This window comes from Marmota monax, unplaced genomic scaffold (genome assembly GCF_021218885.2).
Source record: "Marmota monax isolate L192 unplaced genomic scaffold, Marmota_monax_Labrador192_F-V1.1 WCK01_AAM20220418_F8-fsc00056, whole genome shotgun sequence".
In the NCBI taxonomy this organism is placed as follows: domain Eukaryota; kingdom Metazoa; phylum Chordata; class Mammalia; order Rodentia; family Sciuridae; genus Marmota; species Marmota monax.
The window spans coordinates 11471902-11487323 of record NW_026695212.1 but is presented as its reverse complement, the minus strand read 5'-3'; the positions used below and the strand labels follow the sequence as shown (position 1 = coordinate 11487323).

The window sequence follows — 15422 nt, the reverse complement described above, 5'->3', positions numbered from 1 at the left end:
TCCATCTTCAATATGTTGTGATTCTCAAAGGAAGCCCCCATCAAGCACCACCCTCTTTTCTTGTGATAGGAATTTTTATTCCTGTTCCAGATAAAACTTTAACAGCTCAGACTGCTGGACCCATTCCAGACTACCAGGACCTATGATACCAAATCCTTCACCAGATGGGAGATGCAGTGTCTGGCCTAAAGAAAGCTAGGCACAGAGAAATGAAGGAGTCTTTCCTGAGTCAAGGACCTGCCAGCTCATCAGTGCCTCCACCAGGCACACAGCCCTCTGCTGCCACTGCCATCTCCTCTGCCTCACCACCCCAGCTTTATGTCACTGATGTACCTCTTCTTCTACTGGCGTTCCTGCTCTTCCAGACTGTGGTCTCTCCGCAGCTTGGTGGCCATGCCATCCAAAGAGGCTGAAGCACGCCTCTTCTGGTTTCTTATATTTTTAATTTCCATAAGCTGTGTTGGCCTCATTTTTTTTTTTACAAAGACAGATTATCTTTTCTTACCTCCTTGATATTATTAACTATGACTTTTGTTTGTTTGTTTGTTTCTGTTTCATTGATTATCTTTGTTTCTCTCCAGGAGTTTTTTTTTTTTTTTCTTCCCCCGTTTGTTTTGAATCACTGTCTCACAAATTTTCGTTTCTCAAATGTTTAATCATTTCTCAAATGTGTAATCATTAGTTGCCTTTTCATATGTGAAAACGAGGAGCAGATTGGTGTGTATTGGTGACAGGAGGGTATAAAACCCACTTACTAGGATTCTCTCTAGGATTCTGGGAACAAGGCAAGGGAAGCAGCCTGCTAGTCCTAAACTTCAGTGTACATATTTTATATGATCTATTTTTAGCTCAGAAACTCACCTCTTTATTTTTTTTTTCTTTTTTAAGCTATGCCTGTTGTCTCTGGAACCAGAAGCTCTCTGACTTCACTTGTCCAGACTAAGCATTCTGTTAGCTACCATGGATGGGGGTTGGGTAGTTTCCTGTCTGCCTCAGGAAAATGATTTAAGGGATGAGGGAAGTCCAACTACTTTTTGCATAGATTTTCATCCAATTGTCTTATCAATCATATACCCCACCCCATGTTCCAGGCATTCTGCAAGGCAGATTGATTCTTATAGGTACTACAGGCATTTGAATTCCTGTTTTTTATATTCTGAAAAGTAAACTATGCTTTCTTCATTTGTTTACTGTCTCCTCAATTTTTTGAAGTCTTATTAGCCACTGTTGTCTTGTATTCTTTTTTGCCCTTATGGAGATATATGAATATATTAAATATATATTCATTCTTTACTGATCCCAAATATATATTCATTCTTCACCAATACCATATATATATACACATATACTTATATACATAGTCATTCTTCCCCGATAACCTTAATGAAGTTTGTCAAGAGAGAGAGCTGATAGAGAAGGATGGTCAATCTGCTTAATAGTTTTCTGTTCATACTTCTTTTTACTTATTTATTTATTTATTTTTGTTGCCAGGGATTGAACCTAGGGATGCTTAACCATTGAGCCACATCCCCAGCCCTTTTATTTTTTTATTTTGAGGCAGGGTCTTGCTAAGAACCTCTCTAAATTGCTGGGGCTGACTTTGAACTTGTGATCTTCTTGTCTTGGCCTCCAAAGTTACTGGGATTATGTGGATGGCCTTATCTGTTGATATTTCTATAACATTGGACAGCATCATAGGCATGCATATGGTTTGGGGAAATATGTAATGCCGTATAACAAATTGAAACATACTTTTGTCTGTCTTAAATGTATAATTAGAATCTGAGATCCTAGCATTTTCTTCCTACGCCAGTAATACCAACCTAGACATGGCATTACCATCTAGCATGCAGATTGAAACAATGTTGCAAATGACAAAAGCCAATCTGGATTTCCCTTGATGCCTGATGTCTGGCAAATGTCTGACTTCACCTCCACACTATGCCTGCTAGCATTTGAAGGAGAGACCCAACATCACCGTTGTACTATTCAATAAGTAAATGCCTAGGAGTCATTTTAAGTAATAGGTTTTCCATTTCTTACCAAATTTATATCTGAATTAGCAATCCGTTTACCACTTTAATACATACTCGCCAGCCTCTTAACTCCTGCCACGTCTGCCTTCTGTGGTTGGAGTCTAGATCACTGACAATGCTGTATTATATGGCAAGTAGAGCTGTAGAATACAATAGAGAAGAGTCTGCAATAGAAGAGTCTACAGTAGAGAAGATTTTGTGGACTATTCTTATATATTGTTTAGTTGTAGTTTTTGTTTTTGCTTTCAGCTAATACAAAAAAGTAGGGGATTTGGACTCCCTGAAAACAGGGAGCTGATCCAATACCAAATTTAGGACCTAATCCTTGAACAGCTAATCACAAGCAGAGTTAATGAACCTGGACAAATAGTCACATGAGGACAGTGACTATATGAATCATGTTTATATACTCAGGTATCTAGCACAGTGCCTGACATGTAATAAGTATTCAATGTAGGTTTGTAAAAGGAAAGATTAAGTGCGAATAACTATGGGTTTGCTTAAGGATAAAAAGTAATTAGTGCTAAATACTTTTAATTAAGATTAGTGCTTATCTATACCTTCAGAATTAGTCAACCATAAAGAACACTGGTGAGACTTTTAATAAACTAGAATTCAATGTTCTAATTGGAAAACGATACTGAAACGGGTATACAAAACAGATGATTATGCACATATTCTTTTCTTCAATTTTCCTACAAGATAACTTCTCATTGAATTTTGAAGAAAAGACTGCCTCAAGAGATGCAGTTGATGGGATCTAGCTTAAGGAATGGAAAGAGAAACTTGCAAGGTAACAGAGGTAAGTGGAGAAACACTAATCTGACATCACTAAGAAACAAAGATCTTCAATACAAAAAAAAATGTAATGTCACATAAATAGATGCCATTTATAAAAAAGCAGATAAATTCAAAGAAAGATATAGAAGTATAAAAGTGTAATGTGGGTATAAATATGGATAATAAGTCATTGAAATCTATTCTTAAAATATCTTACAAAAACACCTGAGTGATGGAGCAAACTTGATAATCAACATTGTAATGTAAAAGTACTGGAGTTAAAAATAAAGATGAAAATGGAAAAAATACATCTGGTGTCAAATGAGTCAGTGCTGTGATATGCTCTAGTAAAAAAGCTCAAATTCCAAGAATAAAATGATGAAATCACTAAACCTCAAAAGTGAGGAGAAAGTAAATAGGAAGTAGCAACAGACCAAACTTCAGAGTGTCACACTGCCAGAAACAATGGAGTGACATATACAGAACTCTTTAATAAATACCATGTAATTCAAGCCTGCCAGAGTATATTATTAAGTGGCACCTATCACATAGTGGTCAGAGTGGCCATTTTAAGGTAGGCCAACTTCCAACATTTTTCCCATTCATGCATCTTTCTTCAGAGACACTAGAACACCAGCTGCTGCAGGATTACAGAAAAACTCAAAATTTGGGGGATGTTCTGGAAACTGTGAAGTTTAGTAACACATAAATCTTAAGAAGAAAGAATAGTCATGAAAAAGGGTAAAACACAAGCATCAAGAAAGAAAATTTACTTGATATATTTTAAATAACTGCAATAGATTTTAATTGAAACCATGCTTTTAAAATGTCAGTTATTCATACAGAATATAGGATAAGACAAGTTAAAGACAGAAAAGATATAATGCATAAAATATCAACAAAAATGATCTAAAACATTAGGATTAATTAGGCAGATACAAGTTTTTACATTTATGTCAGCCAACTAATTTTTATTTCTCATTTATGGGCCAGAAACATATCCAGGAACTTTACTAATCAATGGGAATATAGTGATCAATAAAAAAGGAAAAACCAATTACCCTATAAGGAAAATAATAATTGATATGATGATATACAAGAGGCAAAGGATACTCAGAATGCAATGGAGAGTATAAGAAAGAGACCTAATATTCATGATAATACACATGAGACTTGAAAACATGTTTTGAATTGCTTAGAAGAAATTTCATAAATAGAACCTTCTGACACTTAAACCCAAAAGGAAAACACAAATAAAAAATGCATGGAAACCCTGCCTTCTGTCTGCCCTCCAGCCTTATTTGCCTTAAGTAACTCCTCCAAAGCTTACCTCAAGCATCATCTTCCTGTCTTTTAGTCATTTTCATCACACACGCGCGCACACACACACACTAAAGCATTATTTCTTTATATACCCAGGTTGCCAATCACTTACCACACCTAGTCACTGACCTTCACCTGTACTCTCCAGGACTTATATTTTGAAGGCATAAAGGATGTCTTATTCCACTCTGCAACACCAGGGTCTAACAAAGTCTTTCACATGCTGCAGACAACCATAAATGTTTATCAAATAAATGTATGAATGAATGAAAGAATAGTAGGTAGCTCTTAAAGAAGAGATTCAGAGATTCCGCCATGATCGATGCCCACGACCTCCCCTTAGTCCTCTGACCAAAATGTCCTACTCTGCCGACTCACTTAGTTCTAGCCGCACCAGCCACCTCATTGTTCCTCAAACATACCAGGTACACTCTTGCCTTAGGTCATCTATACTGGCTGTTGATTTTCTTCCAGGTTCTATAGAGGTCATTTTCTCATATGCTTTGAGTCACTTTCTCAATACCAAACTTGACCAGTCATGTTTAAAATTATGCTCAATCTCATTTCATATTACTCTAATCCCATTCTATTTTTTTTCTTTTACATTTAATCTTCATATAATATACCGTTACTTAATTATGTATTACATTTATTACAAATATCTTAAACTCTAAAAGACTTACAATTTTCACAAGTATGCTTATAACAAGGACTGGCTCATCATAGATCCTAATAAATACTTAAATAAATCAAATAATAAAATTAAATGCTACATATGACAAAATTACATATGACAGAACTTTAAAAATGTGTTTATAAACCATAGATTTAGTATTAAAATTATAACATTGAGAGGCTGGGGGTATGGGTTAGTGATAGAGGAATTGCACGAGGTCCTGGGTTCTATCCCTGGCACTTCAAAAGAAAAAAAAAGTGAATGGTGTGTGTGTGTGTGTGTGTATGTCTGAAAATAAAATACTTAGAAGTAAATTTAAGCAAGACAGTGAAATATTGTTATACTAAAAACCACAAAATATTAATGATGAAATTTGAAGAAGATACAAACAAATGCAAAGATATTATGTGTTTATGGATTGAGAGAGTTAATGTTTAAACTGTCCATATTAAAGTAATCTACAGATTCAACCCAATTTTTACCAAAATACCAATGACATTCTTTGCAGAAATAGAAAAATCCATCCTCAAATTCATAGAAATCCACTAAATGCCTCAAATAACCAAAGCAAACTTTAACAAAAGAATAAAACTGGAGGCATCAGCACTCACATGTTCACTTCAAAATATACTGCGATGCTTGAGTAATCAAAACAACATGGTACTGGCATAAAAATAGACACATAGACCAATGGAACAGAATAGAGAGCCCCGAAAAAAATTAAATCTCCACATTTATAGCCAACTGATTTTCAACAAAGGTACCATGAATACACAATGAAGGAAGGACAGTCTCTCCAATAAACTGTACTGGGAAAATGAATCAAAAGTAGACAATGGGGTTATGTCAAATTAAGAATATTCATAGCAAAGGAAATAACTAACAAAGTAAATAGGAAGGCTGCAGATTGGGAGAAAATATTTATAAATTAAATGTACAATAAATGGTTAATATCCCAGAATATATAAAGAACTCAGACAACTCAATAGCAAGAAAATAACTCAATTAAAAATTGGGAAAGGGGGGTCTGGGGATATGGCTCAGTGGTAGAGTGCTTGCCTAGCATGCTTGAGGCACTGAGTTCAATCATCAGCACCACATAAATGTAAAATAAAGATGTTGTGTCCACTTAAAACTAAAAAATAAATATTTTTTAAAAAATTGGGGGAAGGCCTGAATAGATATTTCTCAAAAAAAAAAAAAAGACATGCAAATGGCCAATTGATATACAAAAAATATTCAAGATCCCAAATCATCAGAGAAGTACAAGTCAAAACCACAATGGAATATCACCTCACACTTGTGAGAATGGCTGTTATTATAGACAAAGATTAAAAGTGTTGTGTAAAAAGGGAGCCCTTGCATACTATTGGTGAGTAAATTAGCCATTGTGGAAAATAGTGTAAAGAGTCCTCAAAAAAAAAAAAAATGAAAATAGAACTGCTGTATGACTCAGAAGCCCCACTATTCGATATATATCCAAAATAAATGAAATTGGTATATTGAAGAGTTATCTGCACTCACATGTTCATTTCAGCACTATTCATAATAGCCATGATATGGAATCAACTTAAATTTTCATCAATGGATTAATGGATAGAAAAATATTGTATATTTGCACAATGGAATACTAGTCATCCATAAAAAAAACAGATATCCTGTCATTTGTGACACTGATGAGCTAGGAGGAAATTATGTTAAGTGAAATAAGCCAGGTACAGAAAGACAAATATTGCATTATCTCAATCTTGTAGAATACAAAACATTTGGTCTCAGAGAAGTAGAGAGTAGAATGGTGATTACCAGAGTTTGAGGTGTTTGGGGGAACTGTTTGGGAAAGATTGATTAAAAGATACAAAAATTTATATAAAAGATACCGAGAGTATAAGTACTGCCATCACAAAAATTATAATTATGAGGTAATGCATCTGGTAATTAGAAAAATTTAGTCATTGCATAAGATATAGATGAGCTTCAAAACATCATGTTGTACACAGTAAATACATGCAATTTCATCTCTCAACTAAAATTTTAACTATGATGCTGAATGGAAATGATTTAATGTTGCCTATTTAAAAATATGAACTCCATACAGAATTAAAATTTTTAAATTGTTAAGGTATGAATTTATTAGAACAACTGAAGCCTGGATATCAAATTCTTCCAAAAACTTTTCCATCATTTCCCTCCCTACCCACATTTTATAATGCCCTGGGCAACCCATTTCTCCTTTTCTAAAAACAAATAACGACAAGATAGAAATTGTATTGCACAGTAGTGCACTCTGTTAAAAGTTGCTCAAGGAAATAGCTACAAAAAAAGACATATTTACTAACAAATTATGCCTTTTTCTTTCATAGGAATTTATTCCTATGTCAGCTAAATCTTATGCAGGAAGAAAATGACAGGGAATTGGAGATGGATTGAAGGAATGAGTAAACGGGCTTGGAGAGGAAGACTCTTCAAGGTTTAAATGACCATGTTTGCACTGAAAATGAAAAGACCAATTGGCTGCCTTCACGTTTGTATGTTTTCCTGGTATCTCCTCAATCTTCCCTCTGCATGTATCTATGTCCAAGTAGTCCCTTTTATGCAGACCTCAATCACACTGGATTAGGGTCCATGTTAATCTTTATTTGATTACCTCTGTAAAGACCCTGTCTCCCAATAAAGTGACATGCTGAGGTCCTAGGGGTTAGAATGTCAACATAAAACTGAAGGGAGAGGCAGTAGTCAAAATTCAACCCCTAACAGTAATTAAGGTCTTTCTGAGTACCTACAATAGTCCAAGAACTTTTTTTTTCCCATTCCATCCCATTGGTTTTTAAGGCAAATCACTTATTGATAACAGAGAGCCAAGACTTTTCACTGTGACCAATCAAGCATTTAATTCTATACAATGATACACCTGACTTGAGCTTCTGTGGTAGACAAGTCACTGAAGGAGACAGAAAATTTTGCTTATGAAGTAACGGAACATGTGCCATGCCCTTAAAACTTCCTAACCACAAAACTTTGAATGGGAATTAGAAATTGGCATGGCCATTTGAGGCACTAAATTAAAGGATTTACCGAATAAAATACATAGGTAACAGACAAGCAAATAAAACTGTGTTCCACAACATATGCCATCAGAGAAATGAAACAGTAACAGACCCCTGCAAACCTATTAGAATGTTCAAAATTAGGAACATTGGCAACCCAGATGCTAGAGGGGATGTGGAGCAACAGGAAGTCCTATTCGTTAATGGTGGGAATGTGAAATGGTACAGTTACCTTGGAAGACAATTTGACAGTTTCTTATAAAATTCAACATTCTTCTATGTGATCCAGTGATCACACTCCTTGGTCTTTACCAAAGAAGTTGAAAGCACAGTTTCACACAAAGACCTGCCCACAGATGTTTATAGCAGTTTTATTTTATAATTGTTAAAACTTGGAAGGAACCAAGTTATTCTGCAGTAGGTGAATGATAAACAGTCTGTGGTACATCCAGACATGAAATAGTATTCAGCAATAAAAAAAATTAGGTTTTTTAAGCCATGAAAAAAACATGGAGGAAACTCAACTGTATATTATTAAGTGAAAGAAGCCAGTTCAAAAGGCTACATACTATGTGATTCAAACTTCATGACATTCTGGAAATGGGTAAACTATAACGATAGTAAAAAGACCAGTGACTTCCAGGATTCAGGGCACAGGAGTGTGAGGAAGGGGGGACAAAAAGTTCAAACACAGGAGATCTTCAGGGTAGTGAAGATACTCTTATGATACTACAGTGGTGGATATATGTCATTATACTTTTGTTCAAATCATAGGATGCATACTGCCAAGATGGAATATTGATATAAAATATGGACTTTGGACAGTTGTGTGTCAATATAAGTTCACCAACTGTAACAAACATATCACTGGTGAGGGCTGTTGATAGTGGGAGAGCATTGCATGTGTGGAGACAAGAGACATATGAATGATCTCAGTACTTTTCTCTCAATTTTGCTGTGAACTTGAAACTTCTTGAGAAAATAAACTCATTTAAAAATTTTTGATATTAAGCTCCAAAAACATAAAAATAAAAATTCTGAAGTATATGGTACACTCTTCCTATATTTGCAAAAGAGTCATACTCCTTTATTTCTCATTCACTGGGCTGGGAGGAAGCACAGGGCTGGGGCCCGTGTTAGAGGTAGCTTCCTCAGACGCAAAACTAACAGGACACAAAAAAACTCAATGGTCAAGACAACTTTACTTTAGTATGATATTTTTAAAAATAAAACTTAATACAAAAATGTCCATGAACAATAAAATATTTAAAATGTAAGGAGAAAGGAGATCTGTATTATTAATTTTAATATACAGTATCTCAGTATTTGTAATTTTTAAATTCAGCTTATTTTAATTTTATTTCAAAATTAATTTTATTTTTAAATTGTTGTATTAAAATAGCTTGTATGATTATTGAGGGTTTTGTTGTTGTTTTTTTTTATGCTGCTTTAAATTTTATGTCTGGGGTTGTTGTCTGTGTGCTTTACTTTAGTTCCAGCTCTGCTGACAGGACATTCAATCTTAGTTGTTTGGGGACTGGGCTTTCCTCTGCCAATGATTTGTCCTATAGGGACCTGGAAATCTCACATAGGTCTGGGCATTTGAGAAAGCACTTCTAAGTCCTCAAGTCACGCTGGTTTCTGTGATTTATCACTGCTGTCGTTACACAAACATTCTCAATCTATGATAAAAAGAAAAAAAATAAGCTTACTGGACCCTATACTAACATTTAGTTATTGTCCTATATCTCGGCTTCTCTTCAAAATATTACTCAGCATTAAAAGAGAATAAAATTATGACATTTGCAGGTAAATGAATGGAGTTGGAGAATATCATACTAAGCAAAGTAAGCCAATCTCAAAAAAACCAAGGGCTGAATGTTCTCTCTGATAAGTGAATGCTAATCCATAATTGGGTGGGAAGGCATGGGAAATATGGAGGAACTTTGGATTGGGCAAAGGGGAAGGAGGGATAAAGAGTGGGCATGGGGATAGGAAAAATGGTGAAACGAGAAGGACATCATTACCCTTGGTACATGTAGGATTGCACATTTAAATGGTGCATCTCTACATCTTGTGCAACAAGAGAAATGAAAAGTTGTGCTCCATTTGTGCAATAAAATGAAATGAATTGTGCTGTCATGTATAACTAATTAGAATAAATTTTTTAAAAGTCCTCAAATAGATCTTTTAACACTAAACTCACCCTCTTCAGTTCATGTCAACCTGGCTTTTGTTCACTATTTCCTATTGTCAAATCTAATAGCCCTCCTTTTATTCAACATAGTTTATCACTTCTCATTCCTGACTATAGATTGATTTGTTGATTTCCATGACACTGCATTCTTCTGACTTCTCTCCTATCTCCCTGGGTAACCTGTTTCAGTCTTTTTTCTTGGCCACTTCAGACTTAAAATCCTTCTAAATGTATTCAGGACTCAGACCTCAGTCTTCTTTCTTTTTATGTAAATTATCTTGTCATATTTATAAGTCATCAGTGCAATTATTAGAGGAAATCGGCAAAATTTTTCAGCAAGAAAATTACATAATAACCTAGGAAAGTTATAAATAAACACACTAATTGCAAGAACTAATGCAATAAATGAGAAACATAAATAATTTCAGGAAGAAAAGTAATATTGAGCTTTATAAACTGGAAGCTCAGTTAGAAGTTTGCAATTTTGTACCAGCCTTTTCAAAAGTAAAATCATCTGATTAGGTTTGTGTCTTCTTATCCTGGAGGTAGAAATGCCATGGTCCATTGAATTATTGAAAATTTCCTGCTTTTTATAAAGCATTGAAAGATTAATGATACTGAATTCTTCAACTGGAAGGAAGTAGCTTCTAAATGCCTAGATAAATACTTCCTCTTAACTGTGGCAGTGAATTGGTTTGGATTTTGTTTAGGTGCGGAGTTCAGACTTTCTAAGATGGTACTATGGAGTTTCTGAAGGTTTCTGTATGAGGAATATGGAAGCCAAGACTCTGAAGATATGATTGGTGGGAAATGAAGCCTTGACAGCTGTCCATCCAGTGACCAAAGATACAGGGCTTTTTCACCTTGAAAGATGTGCAGGCTCTGTTATTCCCATTTGAGAACTCTAATTGTCCTGTATCAGAATTCAGAGTGTGTAAGTTTAAAAACAATAAGTTTAAAAATAATAAAATAATGAGTAGTTTTCTCATTCATTCCCTACATAGTCAGGAATACCATACATTAGAATACCTGCTGTCTTGTATTATTAAAATCAGTTCTGGACTATTCTCATATTTTAAGCAATCATATATGTTAGGGCCTCTTAAACAATGAAAAATAATTTAAATATTTCCATTTATTACTGTTTGCATAAAAATTTTCCTTACTTGAGGGGGCGGACAGGAGTTCATACTTTCAATTTATTGTGAACCAAAAAGATTTATAAAGTAAATACTGTAGCTTTTCCTAAACTTTATGCAGCATCTTCAGACATCTGTATTTAAACAGATTAGGTTTGTGCAATGCTTCTGTAAGAGAAAGAACTGATTATATTTTCATGGTTTATTTTAGATTTCCATTAACTGCCTTCTCCAATCTCATGTCTCAGAATAGACTATACTATTAAATTATAAGAAGTCCCTTCTTTAATTTAATGCTCATTGGTTTTTCTGATTCAGGTCCTACAAACTTAGGAGTTTTAACATTGACATTTCCGTGGACTTTTTAATGTAATATCTTAATAGAGGTTTCCAGCAGGGCACAAGTAAATGGCAGGCTAAGGCTGTTAGATTGTTGCCTTACCCAGTGGCTCTGCACTGCCTGACAAGCGACTAGATTTGCATGTACATGTGCAAAACTCTGCAAACACCCGCCCCCAAAACAACAACAACAAACTGAATTAGAAATGGATAACTTTGTAATTTATAAATATTGTTTTAGTTAGTTTTATCTAATTTTCTTTCATTAAATACTATATTCACATTATTGCATTTTATTTACTTTGGAATAATTAGTATTTCAAAAATAATTATACGAGTCTATCAGTGCTAATATTAATAATTGCAAATAAAAATAGATGTTTGGAATGTTATGGTTTAAGCATATTTTTCATTAGAGTCCTAAAAATAGTGACATATGAACTTAGTAAATGTAAAGTGTTACACAGAAAATGGGTGCATAAAAAAATTTGTAAAATATGAAGCTTATAAGTTAACTTAAGATATGAGTTTTTAACCTGATGTATATAAGAGTCTTGCCATTGAATTGAGTTTTATAAATCATTATGTTTCTGTACCATGAATCATATATTGATGATGTGTTTTCACAGTAATAAGTCATCATCACTTGGATGTTCCACCTCCATTTAAAAAATATCAATTTAGTTTTTCTTGGCTTTCTCTATATGTCCCTAAAAATAATGTGGGTATGGTTTGTTAAAAACTGAAATATAATTCACAAAACATCAAGTTTTTAGCATTTCAAAGTGTATAGTTCATTGCTCTGACAATGTTGTGTAATCCTCACCATTATCTAATTCCAGAACATTTCTAATCATGATTCAAAAGAAACATCATGCTTATTAGCAGTCAGTCCCAATTCCTCACCCATTCCATGTCAACTACTAGTCTATGTCTCAATGGATTTGCCTATTATGAAAATCTCTTATAACTGGAACCATACAATATTTATTTATATATGACCCTTTGAATTGGGTGTTGTGGCATACAACAGTAATCCCAGCAACTATGGAGACTGAGGCACAAGGATTGCAGATTCAAGTCCAGCCTCAGCAACTTAGTGAGACCTTTAAGAACTTAGCAAGACCCTTCCTCAAAAAAAAAAAAAAAAAAGAATAAAAACAAAATAAAAAGGACTGGGGATGTAGCTCTGTGGCAAAGCACCCCTGGGTTCGGGTTCACATTTAATACTTCTTTGGAGAGAATCTTCTAAAAATGGCTAACGAATTACATAGCAATAGAATATCAATGTAGCACAAATGGATAATTAAATAAAATAACTTTTGAAAGATTAGAAAGAAAAACAAAAAAAGGAATAAGACAAAAAGATAAACATAAATATTGATATCCCAATATATATTAATCTCATAATCTTGCTACGGCATTAGAAAACAGAAGGGGTAAGAAAGCAGGAGAATTAAGAAAAAAATAATACAGGGCAATTTCTTAGAATTAATCCATGTGAACCAAGGCTGAAGGTCACACCCTACTCACCACAGGATGAACGAAAAACACATGACAGACATATTACAGTTTCTTTGAAAAAAAAAATCACCAGTGAAAATCTAGAAAGCTAAACAAAAGTAAGGAAGATGCAGAGATGATTATTTTGACAAAGACTAAGAGTTCTATGACAAAAGACATGCAATCTTAGTAGACTACTTGGCTCAGTGTACACAAATTTTAGATTATAGTGTTAATGTCTGTAATTTAAGCAAAGATTCTTTAATAACTACATTAGGGATGGACAGGTGAGGATAAATTGCAAAAGGTGGTGATTTAGTTAGCAATTCCTCAAAAACCATAGGAAATACTTATAATTGTTTATCTAGAAGCACTGCAGTCAATGCTGGAGGAACAAAGCTGTTGAATGCATCTGAAGAGTGACACTAGGGTTGGAAAAAAATGGTATAGGGTATCTTGTTTTTGATATAGCTATCTGATACTCCATGATTTTTACCTATGTCAAAAATTAATAAATTAAATGTCAGTATTTTAGCTTTTAAAAACCACTTAAATCTAACTTTTGTATTGTTCTGATATTATTGATATTACATATTATTTTGTTAGCCTAAAATTTATCTAATGGATCCAATATATAGTAGATTTCATCCATTTTTATGTTTTACTTTGACAGAATTTACTTTCTCTATATGTCCCTAAAAATAATTATTGTCTATATATATGTGCAATATCTACAAGAAAATTATACATTTAAATAAATGCATGTGATCACTTGGCACAAAATATATTTCAATCAAACAACATTCTTATATAATACTGGATGATTATAATACTTATTTCATAATTGGGGAAGCCAGCAGTCTAGAGCATGGACCAAATTTTGGTTAGTAACATTTCACAGGTCCAAAGCTTCACATATTCTCCATGTTTTATTTTATGACTGCTTATGGATATAAATCATATAATTTGTATATTGATGGGTAATTCATTCAGTAAAACAAACATTTATACCCAAGATTATTAATTCAATATCAAATTTTTAAAAAGACTATGTTTACATGTTAGTAAAGTTGATAAAAAATAAAAATCTTTTTGAAAAATATCCTGGCAGTTTCATTTTCATGAATACTCTAGCCATGAAAAAGCTCTGTAGGGCACAGATGAATCCAATGAATAGAAGAAGAAATCTATTGAGTTTTGGAATATTTGGTGCAATGGATCGGTCCAGGATTATGAAACCTAAACCCCCCATTGTAAACAGAAAGCTGGATGCAAGTCCTTCCATGATGTATTGTCCCATTTACTCTGTAGGCCAAGAAAGCTACTGGCCTCTGATGCCCATGGTCATCAGTCTTAGAGCCAAAACTCGGAGGTTCAACAATAACATCATAAATTATTCCTCTGCTGATGAGGAAATAAGACACCACCACCAGAGTGTACACCATCATGGCCGACAACATGTGCACCCAGGGCAGCTTCTTAGCTTCAGATTGGGACATTCGAGCACTAAGAACAGGACCCAGTACAAAGTCTCCATGTTGGTGGTGTTCGGGGCAGCTCTCGGGCCTCTACTTTTTTTTTTTTCTATTTGATTTCTATGTCACTTACCTAACTCTCGAAGCTCTCTAGGACAATTAGATGTATTCCAACCAAGCAACATTGAGTAACTCAACAGACAACATTTACGTTCCCAAATGTAGCCTCTTTCGGTCTGTTCAGTGTCTTAAATCTTAGTTCTTTTGTTGGAACTATGTAGTGTTAACAGCACCTACAGCAACACTGGTGCTTCCCACACCCCCATAAGCTCTACCTCATTTGAGATCTCTATAAAAATGTTACATCAGAGTAAAGACATCTCTGAACCCTTGAAGCTATTTTCCTCTGTTGCCCAAAGTGATTCTGTTATTTGGAGATTATACAGCGTTTTTCATCTGGAAAAGCTTTGTGGAGAAATCCTTCCTTCCCTAATGTTATTAGGTATTGAATGATAGTCTCCTTTAATTGAGAGATGTTCACCTCATCTCTGGATAAACGGGTTCCATGATTTGGTAGGGATGATATGACAGTAATTTGACCCAGAAAAGTTATGAATGGTGAAATAAAGGAAATTTTTCTAAGAAATTCTGAAATTTAAAGAATTATATATTTTGATGTAGCATCAAAGGAACCACTGTCATATCTGGATGAAATTGAAGACAAGCCATTGAAAAAGATTAGGAGTTTGCAGCAGTTGGCAAAGGGAGTTTTCTAAGAAGACAGGTAGGGGCCTTAGGAAGAGACTTACTAGAGGTACTGGTAAAGGCAGGGAATAATAGAATTGTCAAATTCTTATTCTTATTCTCCTGCTCCTGCTCCTCCTCCTTCTCCTTCTTCCCCTGCTCCTAC

General features: G+C 34.3%; 1 pseudogene; it reads right to left on the bottom strand.

Moving 5' to 3' along the window:
* Positions 1-14091: 14091 nt before the first annotated feature.
* LOC124083914 (oligosaccharyltransferase complex subunit OSTC-like) lies at positions 14092-14574 on the bottom strand (annotated as a pseudogene).
* Between the last annotated feature and the right edge of the window lie 848 nt (positions 14575-15422).